Here is a 16,073-nt window from a genome sequence, read left to right on the forward strand (position 1 = left end):
TTCTGGAGTTCAAGGGTAAAACATTATAGTTTAGGAAAAACAAACACAAAGTTGGCACCTAAGGCATGCTATATCAGGGGCAAATGAATGCCAAAAACATGAAAATGTTTAATTTCCCACAGCTGCTTTCTCCCTTGCGCTGGTGGGCACAGATAATACAAAAGTAAACCTTCCAGTGCACCCTCTCTCAATTTTCACCCAGTTCTGTGCTTATCTGATAACTTGACAACCTCATGTCCTGCTTCTGCATTCAGGGCATCATTAGAAACTAAGAGATCATTGGCAGAAATTAAGAAAAATTAGGAAAATACTGAAAACATCAGCATTTCCTTTCACAGTTGTTCTGGGAGGGAAAAAATAAGCTATTGCTGATATTCTGAAGAGGTTAGAACAAAACAAATAACAGCATTTCCCATATTATTGCTGGATAATTTTACTTTTAAACTGCTTTGCAGATATATTCTAATCAGTGCTGCTGAGAATTCTTACACTTCACTTCACAAAGTTGCTGTTTCCCATCTCGTTGTCATGTGCTAGGGCTGATACTGGAAGCACTGAAACAACATGTTTTTTTTTGGGTGGATTACTGGAGAAGATCATAAGCAGTGAAGAAGTCATCTGGCCATCCTCCAATACATCCACAGGGAGTTTTTACAACGTAATTCCTGAAGTACTGTATCCCACCGTAAGTAACTTCCTGGTAGAGTTTAAATGTTTGGTCATGCCTTTCTGCATTCATCCTTTAGTGGAGTGTTCAGATGCTAACAATGTCAGCCATGGCTCAGTTGGTAGCATTTTCACCTGAGTCAGAAGGTTGTGGGTTCAAGCCCCACTCCAGGACTTGAGCACAAAAATCCAAGCTAACACTCCCATGCAGTGTTGCTCTGTCAGAGATGCCATCTTTCAGATAAGATGTTAAACTAAGGTCTTGTCTATCCTTTGAGGGCACAAAAGATCCCATGACTCTACTATGAAGAAGGGCAAGGGAGCTCTTGCCTGTGTGCTGGCCAATATTTATCCCTCAATCAACACAGAAACAGATTAGTTGGTCATTATTACATTTCTGCTTGCGGGTGCTTGCTGTACGCAAATTGACTGCCGCATTTTCTACATTTTAATAGTGACAATGCTTCCAATTACTTCGTTGGCCCTGAAACACTTTAGAACAATTTTTTTTTTCATGAAAAGTGCTATATAAATGCAAGTCTTTCTTTCCAGGGCTACACAGTTGATCCTAGGACTTAAGGGAATGGTGTATGAGGAAAGGCTGATGACCCTGGGTCTTTTCTATCTTGAAAGGAAGGCACACAATCGAGAAGTGTTATTTAGGATTGGATCCAAACAAGATTCTGTGCACTGAGGAAGAAGCTGAAGTGCAAGGGACTTTGCAGATTAAGGCCAACAAAAGAAAATGGGTAATGCAGGAAGAACTTTTGTTTACTAAAAAACTGTGGCAAGTGTATGGACCAGCCTACTGGCATAAGTGGTAGAACAACAAGCCTTAATGGGTTTCAGGATGGAATGAGGTTGACCAACAAATGGTTCAGGGTTTGAGAGAGTCATCCAGAGTACAGTGTGCTGGACAGATCGATTGCCTGCCCCTGCCTGAAACTGTTACTATGTTAACACCTCAACATTCATCATGACAAAGTAACTGTAATTCCAAAAAATGCACCAAAATTAATAATTGAACATTGGAACGAACAGTCTGTACTGTCTGAATAAATATCTACACCAAATTATTACCTTAAAACAATAATCCAAGAAAACAGGAAAATAGCAAACTCCCTTGGTTTACATCAAAAATGATACATACTGTTTGGCAAGTTTATAAAATCAAAAGGGTCATCAGCCTTTCTTCATACACCATTCCCTTAAGTCCTGGGATCAAGCACAGATTGAAAATGTAGTTAAAGTATCCCAACAGAAATCTTTACTATTAGTTGAGTAAAATACATAAGTAAAATATTGCGATGATCCTGAGCAGCTCGGAGTGAAATGCAATACAAGATGATTCATATTTGATCCCTAATGCATGTTCAATTTGTCTACCTCAGCTGGGACAGTAGTGGTGCACATGATTGGGCTCAGTGATTTCAAGCTGGAGACTGGGAATATTATCTGGGACAGTGATGTACAAGAGGCAGCCAGCTGGTCAGTTGGGGTCCACCAGTTACTTTGAGCTGACCTACTAACCTTCTGCCATTTCTGTCTTTCCATGTGCACATCATAAACAGACTGCAGTAGCTATAGACAGCTCTTAAAAGTTCCCAGGCCCGATTTATGGAGTGGCCTTTCCTGATCCTCCACACTCAGGGGAGAATGGCTTGGGAGAAAAAGATGAGGAATAACTGGGGAGGGCGGGCATTGCTTCATATATGTGGAGGTCACTGTTTGCATGGGGGCCTTTTGATTGGGGAAGGTCCACCTTATGACTATGGAATTATGTTTTTCACTCACCAGTTTTGCCACATGCATCAATTCTCCAGCTCTGAAAAGTTGGACATTCATAGTCTCCTACTTCCACCCAATTACTCATCTGAATGGACACCAAGAGTCAATCATGAAAATTTCAGTATAGAGGCAGCCATTTGGCTCACTATTCATGGTGATGGCAGTTCTTTTACCCAAAGATAACAGCTCTGACCCTGTTTCCCAGTAGTTTTTAATGCCTTCCTTCTTTAAATGCTTAAATAATTCCCTCTTAAGTGTCATAACAGACTTGGACACTTGGCTTCAATACCAGTTAATGGTAAAGCATTCTCTGTTTTTGGTGCATCACTGCCTAAGGATATATAGGAAGAACAGCTGTTTGAACAAAAGGTAACATTGACATTCATATTAAACCATAAACCTCTTCTCAGGAGGAGGCAGAGAAAGTTGGTGGGAATAAATTAAACTTTGCAAGTGAAACCTTAAACAAAGTTAACAGAAGACGTCATGCAACAGATGAGACCCTGAGTTGCAATGCCCTCACATTCTCAACATCGAGACTGCTCTTTTTTTCAATATTTATTTTCCCATGCCTTGTGGTTTTTGCTGTACTATGTGCTGCTTCTTCATGCAAAGCAGGCAATCTGTTGCCTGGTCTATTTTTAACATGCACAACTTTAGCCTAGAGTGACTCTCCTGCCAGTTTCCTCCCCATGCTGAGAAAACACCCAGCAGTTGTCCTATGTTTCGACTGATGAAGTAAACCAAGTCTTTCCAACCACCATGTATTTTCATAATAGATGATCTCTGGGCACTTAAATTTTAACTTGCACTCAAAAGTAACCAATTTTATCAGGTCTAGATTAAGGGCTAACTCTTTCTGATATGTCTGGCAAGTCTATTTTTAAATCAACATGCTGTTCGATACAAATTTTCTGTCTCAGAATCTTGCATTCTTCCCTAAGGTTATACTTAATTTCTAACTGCGCTTAGACTAAACCATTAGTAATAGTCACAAATTGAATTAAACAAATCTATTTTACACCAATTCTACAGTGGTGGAATAAATCACCCTTCAAGTTCCTGTGTCTATAGCACACCGAAATGAGAATCTTAAAATATAGCCTCTGTTTCATTTATATGCATGCAATAAAACCTTGTAAGTGCTTACAACATATTAAAAATGCTCATTTGTGAAACAATATAATACTTCCCCTGCAGATAACATTCAAACATTTGAGTACTTTAAAGAATCCAAAACAGGAAACGCACAGTTGGTCAATCAGTAGTTATAGAAAGTGGGACAGAGGCAGACTCATGTTTCAGGTGTATTCCTTCATCAGAACCAGTTATACCGGGAATTGGTGAGTATTGCGTGCAGGTTTGGTCTCCCTACCTAAGAAAGGATATACTTGCCATAGAGGGAGTGCAGCGAAGGTTCACTGGGCTGATACCGAGAATGGCAGGATTAATGTATGAGGAGAGATTTGTTCGACTGGGCCTGTATTCACTAGAGTTTAGAAGAATGAGAGGGGATCTGATTGAAATGTATAAAATTCTAACAGGGCTAGACAGACTGGATGCAGGGAGGATTTTTCCCATGGTTGGGGAGTCTAGAACCAGGGGCCACAGTCTCAGGATATAGGGCAGACCATTTAAGACAGAGATGAGGAAAAATTTCTAAACTCAGAGGGTGGTCAACCTGTGGAATTCTCTACCACAGAAGCCTGTGGAGGCCGGGTCACTGAGTATATTCGAGAAAGAAACTGATAAATTTATGGATGTTAGGGGCATCAAGGAGTATGGAGAGAAAGAGGGAATATGGCGTTGAGATAGAGGATCAGCCATGATCATATTGAGCAGGCTCAAAGGACCAAATAGCCTACCCCGGTCCTAGTTTCTATGTAATAAAATGCCAGAAAAGTCATTCTGAATTTTACAATCAATGTATTGTAAATAAGAGAGAGGTAGCTCACTTGTAAACAACTTTCATTTTTTTGTATATCACTTAATTCTAGAAAAAAACGATCCAAGCACTGAGATGCAAATCAGATAAACTGACACTGGGTCAAAGGATATTAGGGAGGATTACCAAAGGTATGATTAAATGGTTTTAAGGAGGGTGGAGAGGGAGCAGGATTTAGGTAGAAAATCCCATGGGCTAGGGTGGGGTGGGTGGGAAGGTTTATCAGGCTGGAGAAGGAACAGAAATAGGGAAGGAAAAGGCCATGAGGGAGTTAAACATTAAGTTGAAAATTATAAGCATTGGGAGATAAAGAGCAAATGGTTGGTCAGCAGATGACAATAGTTGAGCATGACATTGTGTGGGATGCATATTCGCAGCCTCCCATCATCCATAAGGGGCAAGTAATCCAAAGCATGGGGGCTCAGATCCTATCCCATATTAAGTCTCGCTCCCATCAACCATTCTTGCTGATGTACATTAGCTTTCAGTCCCCCGGCATCTCCAAATTTAAAAGATTTGAACCACTCCATTACCTTGCCCCCTCTCTATCCCTGTGATCTCCTCATTCATTAACCCCTCATTCCACCCACTTCAAGGATCTGTTCCTTTGGTCTCTTGAGCATCCACATTCCTCTTCACCTCTATTCATTAGCCATGCCTTCAGCCACCTATGCCTCGTGCTCAGGAATTCCCTGTCTAAACTCCTCTCTACTTTCCTCTTCATCAGTCTTGGAGCTGGGCCAGATAGACTGCAATGAAAGATAGGCAGGAAAAACTGTAACTGAACAATAGGCTACCTTCAAAAAAGAATTGGTTCGGGCGGGCACAGTCAATGTATATTCCATTAAAAGGTAAAAGGTAGGGCAAACAAATCCAGAGCTTCCAAGATGAGAAAGGAGATAGAAATTAGGATAAAGAAGAAAAAAAGTGCACTTATGACAGGTGTCATGTAGAAAACACAATTGAGAACCAAGAGGAATACAGAAGGTTCAGAGGGGAGGTGAAAAAACAGAAGTGAAAAGGGATTATGAGAAAAGACTGGCAGCCAACATAAAGGGGAATCCCAAAGTCTTCTATAAGCATATAAATAGTAAGAGGGGGTAAAAGGAGTAGGGCCAATTAAGGATCCAAAAGGGAATTGACAAATGGACAAAAGGGCCATGGCGGAGGTATTAAATGAATACTTTGCATCTGTCTTTACCAAGGAGGTGTAAATGCTACCCAGACCATGGTGACAGATAAGGAAACTCTGTCACCAGCAGGTTTCAAAACTGATAAGGACAAAGCATTGAATAGGCTGTCGGTACTTAATGTTGACAAGGCACCGGGACCCAATGAGATGCATCCAATGATATTGAATGAAGTGAAAGCAGAAATTGCAGGGGCACTGGCCATAATTTTTCTGCCTTCCCTAGGCTCAAGGGTGGTGCCAGAGGACTGGAGAATTGCAATTGTTCAAAATAGGCTGTAAGGATAAGCCCAGCAAGTACAGGCCAGTCAGTTTAACTTCAGTAGTGGGCAAGGTTCTAGAAACAATTATTCGGGATAGAATTAGTCATCACATGGAAAAATATGGGTTGATAAGGAAGAGTCAGCACGGGTTTCTAAAGGGGAAATAGTGTTTAACTTACGTGGAGTTTTTTGAACAGGTAACAAAGAGGGTTGACGAGGGTAATGCTGTTGATGTGGTGTACATGGACTTTCAAACGGCATTTGATACCATGCCACACACCAGACTTGTTATTGCTCATGGAATGAAAGGGACAGTAGCAATGTGGATACAAAATTGGCTGATAAATAAGAAGCAGAGTGTGTTGGTCAGAGAGGTGATGCATTTTAGTAGGAAGAACATAGACAAACAATAAAAATAAGGGGCAAAATTTTGAAGGAGGTGCAGGAGTTAAAAGACCTGGGTGTGTATGTGCATGGATCATTGGAGGTGGCAGCACAGGTGGAGAGGGCACTTAATAAAGCATAAAGTATCCTGGGCTTTATAAATAGGGGCATAGAGCACAAGAGCAGGGAGGTTATGCTGAATTTATATAAGACACTTGTTAGACCTCAGCTGGAGTATTGTGTACAGTTCTGGGTGCCACACTATAAGAAGGATGTGAACACATTGGAGAGAGTGCTGAAGAGGTTTACAATAATGCTTCCACGGATGACAAACTTCAGCTATGAGACTAGATTGAAGAGGTTGGGACTGTTCTCCTTGGGGAGAAGTCTAAGAGGAAGTTGATAGAGGTGTTCAAAATCTTGAGGGGACTGACTAGAGTAAATGAGAAGAAGCTGTTCTCACTCGTAAAAGGATCAAGAATGAGAGGGCACAGATTTAAAGTGATTTGCAAAAGAGGCAAATGTGACAGGAGAAAAACCTTTTCACACAATGAGTGGTTTGGGTCTGGAATGCACTACCTGGAAGTGTGGTGGAGGCAAGTTCAATCGAGGCATTCAAGAAGGCATTGGATGATTATTTAAATAGAAACAATGTGCAGGGGTACAGGGAAAAAGGAGGGCATTGGCACTATGGCATAATGCTCATTTGGAGAGCTGATGCAGACATGATGGGCTGAATGGCCTCCTTCTGTGCAATTAAAATTCTGTGATTCTGTAAAACTCAAGTTACAGTCATTCTCTGAATAATGTATCTCCTCCTTTGGCTAAGTATTCACTTTTTGAATACTGTTCAGTGAAGCACTTTGGAATTTGTTACTACGTTGAAGGTACAATATAACGGCATTATTATTGTTGCAATGTTCTCTCAGCCATGTTGTGCTAGCCAATCTCAACAACAATAACATCACTGGGTCAAAAGCCTGGAACTCCCACCCAAACAGCACCATGCATCTACGCCATGCAGACTGCAATTAAACATGAAGTGTTTAAGAATGAGGCTCACCATTACCTTCTCAACGACAATGAGGGATGGGCAATAAATACTGGACTTGCCAGTGATGCTCACATTCCATGAACAAGTAAAAAAAACTTGTATCATTCAACACCATTAACACACACTACGGAACGAACTTCACAAAAGCAGTAGAAAGGGAAATCTGGTATCAAGTCACATATGGCTGGTCAAGTGATAGCTTTAAGGTCCACCATAAAAGAGGAGAGTTAGAGGTTCTGGAAGAGACTTCCAGAGTTGAAGGCCTGGAGAGCTGAAGGACAGCCACCACTGACGCAGCAATTAAAGTTGAGGAAGCACAAGAGGCCAGATTTAGATGAGCACAGAAGCCTCCTAAGGGAGTGGGACTGCTGGAGATTGCAATATAGAGAGGGGTGAAGCCATGGAGGGACTTGAACAGAGGGATACGAATTTCAAATTAGAGGTTTTGTTTGATCCTGGGCTATTGTAATGGCATCAAGCATAGGGTGAACTGGACTTGGTAAGAGTAGGGTCACAGGCAGAATTCTGGATGATCTCAAGTTTATGGAGGATAGAATGAGGCAGTCTGGGCAGGACTGCATTGGAACCCCAAGTCTAGGGGTAACAAAGGAATGGATGAGATCTGCTTCAGCAGCAGATAAGCTAAGGCAGGCCTAAATTACAGAGTTGGAAAGAGGTGGTCTTAGTGATGATGCAGATATGTGGTCAGAAACTCAACCTGGGATCGAGTATGACACCAAGATTGCAAACAGTCTGGGTGTTCAGCCTCAGACAGTTGCCAGGGAGAGGAGTGGAGTCAGTAGCTAGGGAATTGAGTAGCAGGATCAAAGACAATGACCATTCAATTAGAGAAAGTTACTGCTCACCCAGTACTGGATCAGCAGTGAAGGCAATACAGACATTTCAATTGGCCTTAGCACCCCTGAGTTAGAGATAGGAAACTCATTTATTACTAGTGACAGCTTTATACATTGTATACAAGTAACAATATAGATATAGGAAGTAATGGTGTATAAAGGCAGCATATTAGAAGGGCAATAGGAAATGCCACAATAATATGTAATATGGCTTTGATATTCTGCCACGTTGCTCAGTTATTGATCCAAAAAGAAGTGGAGCCAAATAACTCAGGTCCGGGAAATAGAATAAGGCAAGTCAGTCTACATGATGTGTGAATGCCAGATTAGGATTGGGTTTGAGTTTGGGTTTGCTGCACGCAATGATTAAACAACCGGCCCACATTAACAGCCAAAGCTAGTATATAAATAGTGGCCACTTAATAAAGGGACAGGATTAGTAAGTTTGTGGATGACACAAAGATTGGCCGGGCGGTTAACAGTGAGGTTGAGTGTCTTGGCCTATAGGAAGATATAGACGGGATGATCAAATGGGCAGATAAGTGGCAGACTGGATTTAACCCTGAAAAGTGAGGTGATACACTTTGGAAGGAGTAGTTTGACAAGGAAGTGTTCAATGAATGACATGACGCTAGGAAGTTCTGAGGAACAAAGGGACCTTGGCGTACGTGTCCATAGATCTCTGAAGGCGGAGGGACATGTTAGTGGGGTGGTGACAAAGGCATATGGGACACTTGCCTCTATCGTTTGAGGCACAGATTACAAAAGTAGGGAGATTATGTTGGAGTTGTATAGAACCTTGGTGAGGCCACAGCTGGAGTACTGTATGCAGTTCTGGTCGCCACATTATAGGAAGGATGTGATTGCATTGGAGGGGGTGCAGAGAAGATTCACCAGGATATAGCCTGGAATGAAACATTTAAGTTATGAAAAGAGGTTAGATAGACTTAGGTTGTTTTCGTTGGAGCAGAGAAGACCGAGGGACGACCTGATCGATGTGTACAAAATTATGAGGGGCATGGACAGGGTGGATAGGAAGCAGCTGTTCCCCTTAGTTGAAGGGTCAGTCATGAGGGGACATAAGTTCAAGGTGAGGGGCAGGAGGTTTGGTGGCGGGGGGGGAAGATGTGAGGAAAAAATTTTTTACTCAGAGGGTGGTGACGGTCTGAAATGTGCTACCTGGGAGGGTGGTGGAGGCAGGGTGCCCCACATCCTTTAAGAAGTACCTGGGTGAGCACTTGGCACGTCATAATATTCAAGGCTATGGGCCAAGTGCTGGTAAATGGAATTAGGTAGGTAGGTCAGGTGTTTCTTACGTGTCAGTGCAGATTCGATGGGCCGAAGGGCCTCTTCTGCAATGTGAGATTCTGTGATTCTGCGTGATTCTGAGTGCAATCAGCCACTATAAAACTATACCAGCATGCAGGTAATATATGCAGAATTGGACTTATTAGCCATCTCAGAACGCAGCAAACCAGAGTCATCCTCAACCCCAAGGGACTGCCTAGGTTAATAATAAAAGGAAGAATGAAAGACTGGGAGAAAACAGGTAGAAGAAAAAACAAGTTGCAGTTATATAGAGAACAAAACAAAGAAAAGCACAGGATCAGGCCCTTCGGCCCTCCAAGCCTACGCCGATCACATTGCCCATCAACTAAAACATTTTGCACTTCCGGGGTCCATATCCCTCTACTCCCATCCTATTCAGGTATTTGTCAAGCTGCCTCTTAAACACCACTATCATACCTGCTTCCACCACCTCCTCTGGCAGCGAATTCCAGACACTCACTACCCTCTGCGTAAAAAAAACTTGCCCCGCACATCTCCTCTATAGTTTTCTCTTCTCACCTTAAATCTATGTCTCCTAGTAATTGACTCTTCCATCCTGGAAAAAAGCTTCTGACTATCTACTCTGTCCATGCCACTCATAATTTTGTAAACTTCTATCAAGTCGCCCCTCCATCTCCGTCGCCCTAGTGAGAACAATAATTAGAGCTTTGCTCAACCTCAGGAAATTGGTTTGACAGCAATTAAGTGCTTTCGATATGTAGTCACTGTTGTAGTGTAGGAAACATAGCACGAAAATTATACACTGTCAGGTCCCACAACCAGTCATGAAATACTGACCAGATAATCTGTTTTAGTAAGGTATGCTGGGAGATAAACATTGGCCTGGACACCCAGGATAACCCCCCTGTTCTTCTTCTGAAATAGTGCCTGCCATAGGATGGTTTATGTCCATCAAAGAAGCCAGATGAAGGCTTAGCTAAATATCTTATCTGAGATGGCATCTTTCACAGTACAGCACTGCCTTGACACTGCACTGGTGTCAGCCTAGATGTATTCTAGTCTCCAGAGTGAGAATCAGAAATGAGTGCCACGACAGAGCTGAGGATGACACACAAATGAATCAATTGTATGGAATGATCTAGGCAGTTCTGACTTTCCCAACTGGTTATCCAAATGTGGGGGTGAGTGGGTAAGGAAATGAAAAAATAAAGTTACCCAAAACTTCACGACATTAACTAAAAAGGCCAGAAGGGAAGACCATGTGGCCCATTAAAGGTGCCTCGAGTACAAAGGAAGTATATTCACTCATCCTGAAGTATTTACCCCCACTTACTGCCAAGCCAATTACTCCCCACATTTAGAAGATATTTCCTAACACTGGATTTAAAATGTAATTTTTACTCATTTACCTCTGCCTCAGTCCACTTACTGTTGAAACTCTCCTCCAATCTCCCACTAACCCCAGACCAATCCATTCCAATGTTTTCCTGAGTGGCCTCATCTTACACTCTCCATAAAACTGAGCTCATCCAAAACTCTGCTGCCCATATTCTAACCCACACCAAGGCCTGCTCACTCCACTGACCTACACTGGCTCCTGGTCCACATATGCTTCGATTCTAAAATTTGCATTCTCGTGTTAAAATCCCTCCTTGGCCATGTTCTCTTCCAACCCTCAATCACTGCAACCTCAAGAGTTTTTGGCCCTACAAATGATGGCCATGCTTTCTGCCGCTTCGATCCTACTCACTGGAATTCACTCCCTAAACTTCTGTATCTCTCGACCTCTCTCATCCATAATTTGCATTATGACCTTCCTTACAATTTATGTAAGTTGGACCCTACTACATGGGAAAAAACAACCTTGGACAGATCCAAATTAAGAAATCACCGTCATCAAGCAATCTCAACACTTGAGAACAGACTCGGGTCCCTACAGGACAAGTGAGCAAGCTGCAAAGCCAGTACCGTCACCCACGCTCCAGTGACTTTATATTAAATATTTGCAATCGAATCTGCAAACCAAGATTTGGATCTTGATTTGCAGATAACATCACACATGAGACAACACCAACCTAGACAGTGAACACCTTATCCCCTTGCTGAATACTCATCCGAAGTGACAGGAGGATCCCTAATCACAAGCTACCCCTTTGTCCAAGCTTTTAGTCATTGCTTTTCATTGGCTCGGAGTAAATTTCAGTCTTGTTACACTTCTTTAAAGTACCATGAGGTATTTTCCTGTATTAAATATAACTGCAAGTTTTGACTAAATGATTAGGAACAGAACACAGCCCGCATTGTATTAGAAGAAAATAACAAACACCGTCTGAAATTATGAGACCCTGAAAAGTAACTCGAGTGATTAACTAACACTAACATACACCCTTTGACTTATGAAGTGCTATTTTGTACAAAAATCATAAAAATTACACAAGGATTCCATACCATTGTGTATTTTTAATTAATTGTTGGCAAAACAACTGCATCATTTGAGAAGTACTAATGGCGTCTCACACTCCCTTAAGTAACATTAGAGTTTTTCTCAATCTCAAGAGGATTATATCATAAATTTCGGGTCAATAATATAATTTAAAGGGTTCAGATGACAACCATACAACAGCTTACAGTTATATGAATTTAAACAACATCTCAACATTCTTTACAAACAGCAAGACACAGAGTAGGAGAAATATAAAGTTAAGGAGCAGAGTCTAAGAGGCTGTTAAAGGGAGGGAATGTGTGGTTGGAAAATGGGAAGGGCAATGGGCGGCGGTGGCAAAAGAGCGTGACAAAGCAGAGAGCAGAGCAACTGAGGGACAACAGGGAATTATCAGTGCTACATGAATTGACAGTTACTTCCTGCCACAGTCATGCAGGTTACAAGAGTACTTTGCAATCCACATTGGAATGTGTCATCCTATTTGTGATTTTTCCTTTAAGTGAACAATGTGAAAGAAATGTTATCGCTCATATAGGATCTAAACTAAAATGTTGTATAAACAATCTCACAGCAGCCACAGTAAAATTACAGTCTTACAATTGCGGCGAGGCACATATCATTTAGTGAATACAATAAACATAGAAATAATAGTTATCGGTTAAATACACAATTTTTAAACAACCGCGGCTAACTACAGGAATTGAGGAAAGACAAGGGGAAGTTTAAAAAAGCTATTCTTGCAAATATTCATCTCTACATAATCAATCATTCAGCCATAAAATTTTGCAAATACTTCTGTGCTGATCAAAACCTCAAATTTCCCTACCAGAAAGTATTTTTTTTAAAAAAATGGGCAAAAAAGACTGATCATCACCCCCATGATCCAGGTGTGGTAATGTAAGGAACTGACAGCAGACACACAGTAGCTCCCTGCTATTCCACATCCTGGCGAAAGGCCCCAGACCCTCACTGACCTGCTCCCCCTGCACCTGGGGAAGGGCCCCAGACACTCACTGACCGCCCCCTGGAGGGTTAAGGGCCCTGGACCCGCACTGACCTCCCCTGGGGGAAGAGCCCCGGACCCTCACTGACCTCCCCCTGAGGAAGGTCCCCGGACCCTCACTGACCTCCCCCTGAGGAAGGTCCCCGGACTCTCACTGACCTCCCTTGGGGGGTTAAGGGCCCTGGACCCGCACTGACCTCCCCTGAGGAAGGGCCCCGGACCCTCACTGACCTCCCCCTGAGGATGAGGCCCCGGACCCTCACTGACCTCCCCCTGGGGAAGGGGCCCAGGACCCTCACTGACTTCCCCCTGGGGAAGGGCCCAGGACCCTCACTGACCTCCTCCTGAGGATGGGGCCCCAGACCCTCACTGACCTCCCCCTGGGGAAGGGGCCCAGGACCCTCACTGACCTCCCCCTGGGGAAGGGGCCCAGGACCCTCACTGACCTCCCCCTGGGGAAGGGCCCAGGACCCTCACTGACCTCCTCCTGAGGATGGGGCCCCAGACCCTCACTGACCTCCCCCTGGGGAAGGGGCCCAGGACCCTCACTGACCTCCCCCTGGGGAAGGGGCCCAGGACCCTCACTGACCTCCCCCTGGGGAAGGGGCCCAGGACCCTCACTGACCTCCCCCTGGGGAAGGGCCCAGGACCCTCACTGACCTCCTCCTGAGGATGGGGCCCCGGACCCTCACTGACCTCCCCCTGGGGGGAGGCCCAGGACCCTCACTGACCTCCCCCTGGGGAAGGGGCCCAGGACCCTCACTGACCCTCTGAGGGGGGAGGGGGGGGGGCGGACCCTCACTGACCCCCTGAGGCGGGGGCCGGACCCTCACTGACCCTGAAGGGGGGGGGGGGGGGGGGGGGGGGGGGGACCCTCACTGACCTCCCCCTGGGGAAGGGGCCCAGGACCCTCACTGACCTCCCCCTGGGGAAGGGCCCAGGACCCTCACTGACCTCCCCCTGGGGAAGGGGCCCAGGACCCTCACTGACCTCCCCCTGGGGAAGGGCCCAGGACCCTCACTGACCTCCCCCTGGGGAAGGGGCCCAGGACCCTCACTGACCTCCCCCTGGGGAAGGGCCCAGGACCCTCACTGACCTCCCCCTGGGGAAGGGCCCAGGACCCTCACTGACCTCCCCCTGGGGGGAGGCCCCAGACCCTCACTGACCTCCCCCTGAGGAAGGGCCCAGGACCCTCACTGACCTCCCCCTGGGGGGAGGCCCCAGACCCTCACTGACCTCCCCCTGAGGAAGGGCCCAGGACCCTCACTGACCTCCCCCTGGGGGGAGGCCCCAGACCCTCACTGACCTCCCCCTGAGGAAGGGGCCCAGGACCCTCACTGACCTCCCCCTGGGGAAGGGGCCCAGGACCCTCACTGACCTCCCCCTGGGGAAGGGGCCCAGGACCCTCACTGACCTCCCCCTGGGGAAGGGCCCAGGACCCTCACTGACCTCCCCCTGGGGAAGGGCCCAGGACCCTCACTGACCTCCCCCTGGGGAAGGGCCCCGGACCCTCACTGACCTCCCCCTGGGGAAGGGGCCCAGGACCCTCACTGACCTCCCCCTGGGGAAGGGCCCAGGACCCTCACTGACCTCCCCCTGGGGAAGGGACCCAGGACCCTCACTGACCTCCCCCTGGGGAAGGGGCCCAGGACCCTCACTGACCTCCCCCTGGGGAAGGGGCCCAGGACCCTCACTGACCTCCCCCTGGGGAAGGGGCCCAGGACCCTCACTGACCTCCCCCTGGGGAAGGGCCCAGGACCCTCACTGACCTCCCCCTGGGGAAGGGGCCCAGGACCCTCACTGACCTCCCCCTGGGGAAGGGCCCAGGACCCTCACTGACCTCCCCCTGGGGAAGGGGCCCAGGACCCTCACTGACCTCCCCCTGGGGAAGGGCCCAGGACCCTCACTGACCTCCCCCTGGGGAAGGGCCCAGGACCCTCACTGACCTCCCCCTGGGGAAGGGGCCCAGGACCCTCACTGACCTCCCCCTGGGGAAGGGGCCCAGGACCCTCACTGACCTCCCCCTGGGGGGAGGCCCCAGACCCTCACTGACCTCCCCCTGGGGAAGGGCCCAGGACCCTCACTGACCTCCCCCTGGGGAAGGGGCCCAGGACCCTCACTGACCTCCCCCTGGGGAAGGGCCCAGGACCCTCACTGACCTCCCCCTGGGGAAGGGCCCAGGACCCTCACTGACCTCCCCCTGGGGAAGGGGCCCAGGACCCTCACTGACCCCCTGAGGCGGGGGCCGGACCCTCACTGACCCTCCCGCCTCTGACCGGTTTAAATCCCTGACCGAGGGAAGCGGGTCCCATCATCCTGACCGTTATTCCGCCTGGTGCTCCGTGAAACAGCCACAGCCGGAGAAAAGTCTCCCTCTCCCGGTCCACATCGCCCGGCTCCTTCCCTCTCGAACTCCAGCCGATGATGCGGAGGGTATCTCCCCCGCCGGCCTCTCATCTTCCCCGCTCTCAGCGCTCAGCTTTCGCCCCGCCTCCCGCCTGCGTCCATTGGTCCCTCCTGACCCCGCCCGCGGAGAGCGCCGTGGCCCATTGGCTGACATCCCTGTCACTCAAGGCGGTTGGCAGTCGCCCCCCTCCGGGTCGTGGGCGGCCGTCGCGCATGCGCGCCGGTGGGGCGGGTGCCAGAGTACGCATGCGCGCCGGCACTTTGATTGACACTTGGTGCAGACGTGGCGATTGGGGTCTCAGGAGATGGAATTGGGAACTGCAGAAATTACGGAAACCAGGCTTTAAGGAGCAGAATGGGAGAATAAAACAGGAGTGGGCCGGGAATATAACTTTTGCTTTAAAAGTTCTCAAAAGAAGGGGAAAAAAACGGTTATGTTTTATTTCTATTTGTACAGTAGTCACTGCTGTAATGTAGCAAAATGCAATTTAAAGTGACTATTTTGCTGATGCTTGCGTACCTTATCCAAAAATCTGAATGCACCACATTAAGTAATAGCGTCATGAAAAAGACTCAGTGGTACAATGTTGGTGAAGAGTGTGGGAAATGTGTACAAACATTGTCCTTATATTAATAAACTCCCCATTGTGGAACTGAGCCTCACAGACTAAGAGTTGTGATGCCTCCTTGTAGACTCACACATCGAGAACAGCCATTTAGATGAGGTACCAGAGAAGGCCACTGACAACTGCACGTTAGGGTTGCAAACCATCCAGGGTTTGCCC

General features: G+C 46.6%; 1 protein-coding gene across 1 annotated transcript in view; it reads right to left on the reverse strand.

Moving 5' to 3' along the window:
• mfsd13a (major facilitator superfamily domain containing 13A) overlaps positions 1-15,355 on the reverse strand; it is a 44,340-nt gene extending 28,985 nt beyond the window's left edge. The window contains exon 1 of the mRNA XM_041210228.1: positions 15,204-15,355. The gene's annotated coding sequence lies outside the window, so the exon portion shown is untranslated. The remainder of the gene's footprint in view (positions 1-15,203) is intronic.
• Between the last annotated feature and the right edge of the window lie 718 nt (positions 15,356-16,073).

This window comes from Carcharodon carcharias, chromosome 17, assembly GCF_017639515.1.
Source record: "Carcharodon carcharias isolate sCarCar2 chromosome 17, sCarCar2.pri, whole genome shotgun sequence".
Classification (NCBI taxonomy): Eukaryota; Metazoa; Chordata; class Chondrichthyes; order Lamniformes; family Lamnidae; genus Carcharodon; species Carcharodon carcharias.